Below are 9,383 nucleotides of genomic sequence, written 5' to 3'. Positions count from 1 at the left end.
CGATAACTCTGAGTCGAACCGATTCTTACTACCTCATATGTTAGACTAATACCTTAATTGATTAATCTAGGAATAGGGTACTAATACATAGGGTCAACCACAACTTCAATTGAGTCTTTTGTCAATTGTATGATGAGATGGTACTGCATTCCTCCCGACAAGAGTCGTCGATCGATCACTCTGAACCGAACCGATTCTTACTACCTCATATGTTCAACTAATACCTTAATTGATTAATCTAGGACTAGGGGTGAGTTCTCATAATGTCAACTACAATAGGTGACAACGCCTATTTGATAATTTACAACAGATGGGTAATCTATTACAATATATGACTTAATCCATTTGATAATTTACAACAGATGGGTAATCTATCGCAACAGATGACTTAATCTGTTTAATAGTTTACAAAAGATTCGTGATCTGTCGCAACAAATGACGTAATCTATTTGATAGTTTACAACATATGCGTAATATATTACAACAGATAACATAATCTGTTTGATTTGATCCTACAGAAAATACATTTGTTGCAACAAGTTGAACATTTTCTTATATATAATTCAATTGAGTTCATATGTTAGACTAATACCTTAATTGAATGTGAGTTCTCATAGGGTCAACCACAACTTTAATTGAGTCTTTTGTCAATGACATGATGAGACGGTACTGTGTTCCTCCTGACCATAGTCGTCGATTGATCACTTTGAGCCGAACCGATTCTTACTACCTCATATGTTCAACTAATACCTTAATTGATTAATCTAGGACTAGGGTACTAATACCTTGATTGAATAATCTAGGACTAGGGGTGAGTTCTCATAGGGTCGGCCACAACAGATGGCAACGTCTATTTGATAATTTATAACATATGGGTAATCTGTTGTGACATATGACAATCCATTTGATAATTTACAACAGATGAGTAATCTGTCACAACAGATGACTTAATTTGTTTGATAATTTACATCAGATTCGTAATCTGTTGTTACCTAATCTGATTGATAATTTATAACAGATGAGAAATCTGACGCAACATGTTGGACATTTATTTTTTACAATTTCAATTGAGTTCATATGTTAGACTAATAGTACCTAAATTGATTAATCTAGAACCAGGGGTGAATTTTCATAGGGTAACCTCCTAGAGTACTCGGTCAACTACAACTTAAATTATTTTTATATAATTTCAATTAAATTACCCTTTTGGCAATTGCATGATGAGAGGGTTAAAAATTACGCATATAATTTATGATTTTAAAAATAATTAATATCATATTGGACCAAATTAACATTTTCAAAACAACTTGTTATTCTTTTTCAAAATACAAATCAACCCATATAAAACATTTCATCATTTTAAATCTCGAGGTCTCGCTCTTTCTCTCTATTCTTACTCAACAATATAGTACAGACAACAACTACTCCAAATTTGCTCAACCCTTCACAATAGATCGCTTTTCTTCTTATTTTCGACCACATAGGTGTTATTTTTGACTTCATTCTTGCTTGTATCAGTCGTTTTCTTTGTCTTCATAGGCAATTTGAGAAGAGCTCTATATTTAGCATTTTTTTTCTAAAAAATAAGGTTTGTTAAGTTAATGATGAAAAATAAAACTTTTAGTTGTATTATCTTTGAGAATGGGTTTACAATTTTGAGTTTTGATGGTAAAATCATAGGAAGAACTCGAGAAATCTCTAGTTTTCATCGCAGTGTTCCGTTGACTGTCGTGGTATTGTTGGATGGTGGTGGTGGTGGTGTTTATGGTCGTCGTGGTGGCACTGATGGTGGCATTGGTTGGTGGTGTTTGTGGTGGATGTCGGTGGTGTCGGTATTCGTGGTATTTGTTTATTTGTTGGCATTGGTTGGTGGTGTTTGTGGTAGTTGTTGTTGGTGTGTCGGTATTCGTAGTGTTTGTAATGTATTTTTTAAAATCTATGCATACATCAATTGTAATGTAATTTTTATTTTTCTTTATCTGTAGGTAAAACATGTCTCCCAAAAGAAAATAAAGTGAAAGTGGATCAATGTCTGACCACTAAAAAAAAGACTACAGTATAGAGGGATTCGGAGGAGCTTCCCGAACAATCTCAGTAAGGGAAAAGTAAAGCAGAGAAGAGATATGAAAACGACATTGAGGAAGGTGGACAAGGGTTCATAGATAGTGATAAAGAAAATAAAAGTGAGAATGAGTAGGAATTGGAGAGTGAGAAAGAAAAAGAGGATGATCATCAACATGATGATAATGGATCACCGATGAGGCGTGAGTTAATATCGACATCCCAACATGATCCTATCAAAACTTTTAGTATTGATAGGTTTCAAGTTGCGATACCGATAAATGACCCAGAAGGAAGACAACTAACTGGTCAAATTGTACTTAAATGTCAAATGGGGAAAATTTTTAAACATTTTATGAAAATTATGAAGAACAAAAACATAGGTGGTCTTTTTAAGAAAAGATGCTTTGGACGCTTTCTCAAGCTTCTTGAGGACCCCTCTGCCCGTATCCATTTCCCTATGACGATGGTATATGGACTTCTTAAGCGCAGGATTAAGTATACGGGGGAAGATAAAGATCCGGAGGAGGGGGCAAAAAGAAGATGGATGAAATCTGGATCAACTACTGTGGCATGACTGTTTGTTTTGGCTTTCAAGAGTTTGACATACTGACGGTCTTGAGATGCCATTGTCCAGAAGGACCACCACCCCGCAAAAGATCCAAGGCAAGAAAATGCAAGGAAAAAATAGATGGGTTGTTTAACATTGTTCGACATGGCTATAAAGCATCGGATTTGTTGACAGATCTCGGGGATAAAACCATACCAGAGCAGTACAAGGAGCAATTATGCTTAGTTTGGTTTACCCATTCAGTTATATTGGAAAGAGACATCAACAAGGTTATAGACGATGATTTGTTGGCGCATGCTGAGGATTTTGATAAATTCAACAATTATCCCTGGGGATATGACAACTTCTACTTAAGTGTCCAATATTTACTTACAAAGCTATCCTCAGGGACGACCACATTATACGACTTTCCTTAGGCTTTCATGGTAAAATTAATCACTAATTCTACTCATCCATTAATTTATATTGAATATAGTTATTATGATTTTTTTTGCTTGCTTCTTGTTTACAATTTTTAGGTTTGGGCATTTGAAGCCATTCCTCCTCTCCGAAATCAGTTAATGGATTACCTGAATGAGGTTTCTCATCCAAGGATGTTTAGATGGTTGACTGCAAAGAGCAACACTAATATTAAGAAGGCTGATCTCTTTAACCCTCCAGATGATGCAATACGTCTTCTTCAATAAAAATAATTTTACTCAATAAGAAAGATATTGAATAGATGTTATATCTGGTGCAACAAATATTATATCTAATGCACCAGATGGGACATCTGTTGCGACAGGGTATATCTTGCATCAGATTACCCATCTGTTGCTTTAGTTCTCTGAACCCGACTCCTAAAAGATTAACTATCTACTGCAAATTATGCAACAGATGTTTAATCTGATAACATATTATTCATCTATTGTGACTTACAAATCATCTGTTGCATAACAGATTACCCTTCTTGTGCAACCGTTGCAACAGATGATTGATTTTTTACGTCAGATTATCCATGTGTTGCTCTGTTTCTCTGAACCAGACTCAAACGGATGTTAACCATCTACTACAAACTATGCAACAGATGGGTCTTTTTTTTAAAATGTAGCCCAACTGTGAAAATTATTATATTATATGATTTAAATGCATCTATCTTTGTTTTATTTTCTGTAGGTTGTGAATCCATGGATCGTGTCTACTGAGGAGGAGTCGGTGATGACTTCGTATATTACTCTAGGTCATGTTGATACTATAGCAGACCCAACGGTGGAATTAATAAAGAAGAAATTGGCTGAAGCAACAGCCATTAGAAGAGAATTTAGGCAAGTTCAGCCTAATGGTGAGGCTCTTCATGACCAACCTTTTACTAAGGCAGATCCGGGTACTTCTTCTGGTGGAGTTGTTGGTGTTGGTGGCAAGCATGCTGATGCTGCTACCACTCGTGATGATGAGCATGTTGATGCTCAAGAAAGAATAAATATGTTTGAAAATACCCCTTTTCGCCCTTACACAGGTCCCTCTCACCCCTCTTCACCCTCGTGTTCTCATTGCGAATGCGATGAGTGCAATGACAGACATGATAAACTCTTTAAAAAAGTAGAGGCTATCTCTAAAGCTATCGAGGAATTAAAATTCAAGAGGTGTGTCACACCATCCAAGAAGGTGAGGGAGCCACACACTCCTACAGTGTTGGTTAGGAGAAAGAAAAGTGCAATTAGATACGTACTCTCCGCTCGAAAATCAAAAGAAATTGCTATTCCTCCCTCTCCAAAAATTTTTAAAGTTCAGGTGCCAGTCAAGAAGGTGGAAATATACGCGAAACTTGGCACCAAAGATAAGAGAGATTTGCGACAGGCTAAGAATGCCAAGCCAAGCGCACTAGATTACCCCAGGCCTCTCTTCCTCCCCAAGACTTCCAAACTATGACTGATATGCGTATGTCGTACGAGGACAAGGCAAGTTTACTTTTCCTAACCTAGCCCTTCTAATCTACCCCATGAAGAAGAAACCACGCAACAGATTTCACATCTGTTGCAACAACTGGGTATACTGGTGCAACTGGTAGTGGTTTTGTTGCAACTTATTATCAATCTGTTGCATAAGTTGCATCGGATTATTGATTCAGAGAACCCTATGCAACAGACGGACCATCCGTTGCATCTTTACAATTACTAACCTATTTAAATATTTACTTCTTATCTAACAGAATGTTGACATAATTCTCTGCCTCATGAGGAAAAGGCAATTAACGTACCCGTAAGCTTATGACGCTGTCGATAGGATAATGGACCTCGACTTTTGTAAGAAGCTCAAGGATAGGTACGATCAACTCAATAGAGAGGCATCAACCCTTGGTGTGGGACTTGATTTTCTAGTTCCTACGTTGATCTTGGATGAAGAAGAAATGATAAAATATGTTAGAGGGGACAGGCCAAATCCATACGGCAAGAGCTGGACCGAGGCAAAAAGGATTCTTGCAGTTATTAGCGTGAACGACATGCATTATATGGATGTTGAAAAACTATTCAAAGAGGAAAAGATCAATGTTTATGACTCCAACATACCTCTCGTCAACGATTTTGATCTTTTTCTCCTCGTGGAGCCACTGATGGTGTTGTTGCCCATCTTGTTGAGGGAGAGTAAACTGATGAATCATTTGCCAAAGGAAGTGTTGATAAAGAAATATGGGATTTTGAAGGTCGAAACAGGGTAATGATCCTTCCCAAAGATGATGTCGCTAAAGCGAGCGGCTCGCAAACTCTTGCATACATCGAATATTTATTGACCGGCATAGAAATGGTCGAGATGACTTTTCTGTGCGACAACACTGTGGAAAACCTGCAAGAGGTCTGGGCTTATGGGGTACTAACTGGACACTTAAAGCCTGTGTATATTGAAAATCCTGTGAAATAAAAATTTTTAATTTCAAGTCATCCTTCACTATATTACATGTACATGTAGTGGCAATAATTTTTTTCTGATGAAAGTTGAGTTTTTTACAATGCAATAGATTAGATTGTCAATCTGTTTTAAAATATATTTAATCCCTTCTGGCAGATAGTTTATCTGTTGCAATAGATTGGTCATCTGTTGCATTACACCGATGTTATTTCTATGAATAATCTAGTAATCTAAAAATCTAAGTCTAATCTGTTGCAATAGTGGGAAGACATGTTTGATAATTTCCAACAGATGACCTAAATTTTACAACATATACCTAAATCTTTTTGATATTTTTCAACAGTTACGCTTGAATATCCATGTGCTCAACAACATCAAACCAGTAGTAAATACACACACGACCATGAAAATTTTAGCAATTAGGCTTGAATATCTATGTGCCCAACAACACCAAACAAGTAGCAATAACGACAACAATGTAGTATCTTCTTGCTCGATTTTGTTTCTCTTCAGAAGCCTTGACTTTGTTCAACAAACCCTAGATTACACGATTTGCTTGTGAAGGATGTCGTTCTTCATACCAATCAAAGTAATCGCATCCACCCAATTTCTATAAAAAAGAGAACACAATTACAAAACAATTACAAGTTAATAATTAATCAACTAATTAAATAAAAAAATATTACCTTTGAAATCTTACAAGTAAAAAATTTACGATCCGAATTTTGTTGAGTTCAAGAAGTCTTTAAAAGAGCTTCACGACCACACTTACAATATCGAAAATCTTTATCACAAAAAATAATGGAAGATGCGCTCGACATTGTCAAGCTCAGTTGGAAAAAATCAAAGAAATAATTTGATGAATTTGGATAGATAAAAGAAGATGACGATGAAGAAGAAGATTTGAGATTTTAGGGTTAAATTTTAGGAGGAAGATGATTATATAAGACAATGGGGAAAAAAAATAACCATTGGGGGCCAAGTGACGGCAAGTCAGCGAAATGTGCCAGACTTGACACTGACACATTTGATGCCTATTTTATTTTTTGTGTTTAAAATATACATTGTCTAATTGATGCCTATTTTATTTTAGGTGTTTGAAATAAACACCATCGATGGATTGCGCCTTTTTTATTTCAACTCAATTCACTTTAACCTTTTTACACGTAGTGACAATTTTTTATGTCCAACAAAAGTTGAATTTTTATAATGCAACAGATTCTCCATCCGTTGTAACAGTTATCCTACCTGTTCTGACATATAGTTTATCTGTTGCAATAGGTTGGTCATCTGTTGCATTATCTTGATGTTTTTATTTAAAGTCCATGTGTTGCAACAGTGGGAAGACCTGTTTGATAAATTCCAACAGATCACCTACCTGTTGCAACATATGTCTAAATCTATTCGATTTTTTAATAGATGTGTCGTCTGTTGCAACAGATACATTATCTGTTACAATATTTAAATCTAGTATTCCTTTTCAATTAATACGTTCGACTATAAGGAATAAATAAAATTCGTAGACAAAATAAAATAAATCAAAACCTTTATAAATTAGCTGAAATAAGTCAACGAATAAATGAAATGTAAAAAAAATATTATGGGTACAGATCTCAATAAATACATCAACAAAAATTTAATATACTGCCAAGGATTGCTTTGATAGGTTCAAGCTATAAAGATCTACTCAGTATGGACAAGTTGTTCTTTATCCGGTGCTATGAAATTCGATTTTGCTCGTCGTGGATCTTTATTGTGGCTTACGTATGGTTTCTGCGCTTTCTGTTCTCTGTATTTCCATAAAAAGAGTAGCATATTGTCAATATTGTTCAGTAGCTTCTTCTACATCCACCAAGAAAGCCAGAATTGGTCAATGCTAATCACGAAGATACAACAAAATGAAAAAAAAATAACTCATCTCTTCTAGCAAATCAACAGGTCTTTCTCCCATTTTAAATTGTTCCAAACAGATTATATTTCTGTTGCAACAATAAATCAACTGTTGGGACAAATTTTTACAAAAGAAAGACCCTGTGTGATAATTTCCAATGGATGAACGATTCGTTGCAACATATGAATCATCTGTTGCAGCAGATAGGTCGTTTGTTGGTATAAATAAAAGCGGTACAAAAAGCTGTTTGATTTGCTAAAACAGACGAGGCATATGTTTATCAGGTGCAACTGGTTAGTCAACTGTTGCAACAGATGTATATATCTGTTTGATAATTTTTAGCAGATGTGTCATTGTACGTTGCTCAGTGCAATACACAGACAGAGGAGTTGTAATTTTGCTTTTTTGGATGCTTGATAATGCCTTGGAAATGTCACGCCCCAAAATCCCATCGGGCCGGACTGGCACCCGAAGCCGAGAAGGCCCGGGAGAACCCGTTCAAATACCTGTACTTTTACTTACATGTCACCAAAAATTGGACAGCACTTCGTTGCATATAGAAGGATCTAATTACCTGTATCAGCACAACACGCACAAATATATATATATATATATATATATTTGGCCGTCGGGGCCACGACATATACAAATATAACCTTACTATATAAACTTCCATGACTTTACCCTTCCTTATGTCTACAAAGCCTCTAGGATATACATGACATAACTAGGGTCGGGACAAACCCCCGCCCACACATGACTCCTGTACAATAACAAAATATAAGGAACCGACTCGGAAAGCTCCGAAGCAAACTGGAGCTCACCAACAACAGCTGTATGACCTGGCTCCTACTTGTGCTGTGTATGAGCTGAGGTACCTGTGCCTGCAGCATGAAATGCAGGTCCCCCGTGAGGGACGTCAGTACGAAATATGTACTGAGTATGTAAAGCTGTAAATAATCACATATGATATAGGAGCTCAATAGAAATCAGAAACAAGTGAATAAGTCGTAATAGGAGTGGACCACACTTACTAGAACTTGTGACAACCTGTACATTGTATTTATTCAATCACTTTACCTTCGTTCTTATCGTCTTTGTAATCATTACTGTACTGTACTGTGACCATTAGGAGCCCCCAGTACATATCAACTGGGATTGACCCATGCTAGGCTTATGCCCCTGGGATACCACCCATAAACACATAAATAGGGATCGACCCATGCTAGGCTTATGCCCCTGGGATACCACCCGATAAGAGAGAACTTTCATCACTTAGTTCAATTAATTCTTTGAGATTTGTTATTTCGGTCGCCACCACATTTTTGATACTTTGAAACAATGATACATCAATAGGAACCAAGTAATAGACCTTCTATACAATAACGATGTAATAAAGACTCATTGGTACATCAACAATGTGTTTCAGAATCATCAATATCACAACAATGAAATAGGAGCCTTTTGGTATATCAATGAAACATTTTGACACTTTATAGAATGGAGACAACTTCGTTGGTAACGTAGAACAATACATGTTTTTGGACAACCTCGGAATCTTACTTGATGGAACATTGGTGTTTTCATGCCAAAGAACATTGTTAGAGTATGCTTTACATACCTTGTTGTAGATTCAGATACCAATTCAACACAACTTTCCGCCTTTACAAATCACTTATCTACAATGAAATGTTTGGCATCTAGTATTAGCAACCCAACACCACAATTCTCTTCCATAATTCCATACTACCAATATTTGCAAAACATTCCAAAAACCAACTTGAACAATAGGTTTATGTGTGTATATGTATATAATCATCATTTCAATACCACATCATCAATACTACATCATCACCCCAAATTCCTTCACAATTTAACATAATCCCACCATGCACCAGAATAATCCAACATCATTTCCAATCATCTTTCAACAACAATCAAATAACATACTTCTTATGCTCACATGCATATATATAT

The sequence above is a fragment of the Capsicum annuum genome, chromosome 3 (genome assembly GCF_002878395.1).
Source record: "Capsicum annuum cultivar UCD-10X-F1 chromosome 3, UCD10Xv1.1, whole genome shotgun sequence".
Lineage (NCBI taxonomy): Eukaryota > Viridiplantae > Streptophyta > Magnoliopsida > Solanales > Solanaceae > Capsicum > Capsicum annuum.
The sequence above is the reverse complement of the archived record's forward strand: the minus strand, read 5'-3'. Positions refer to the sequence as shown.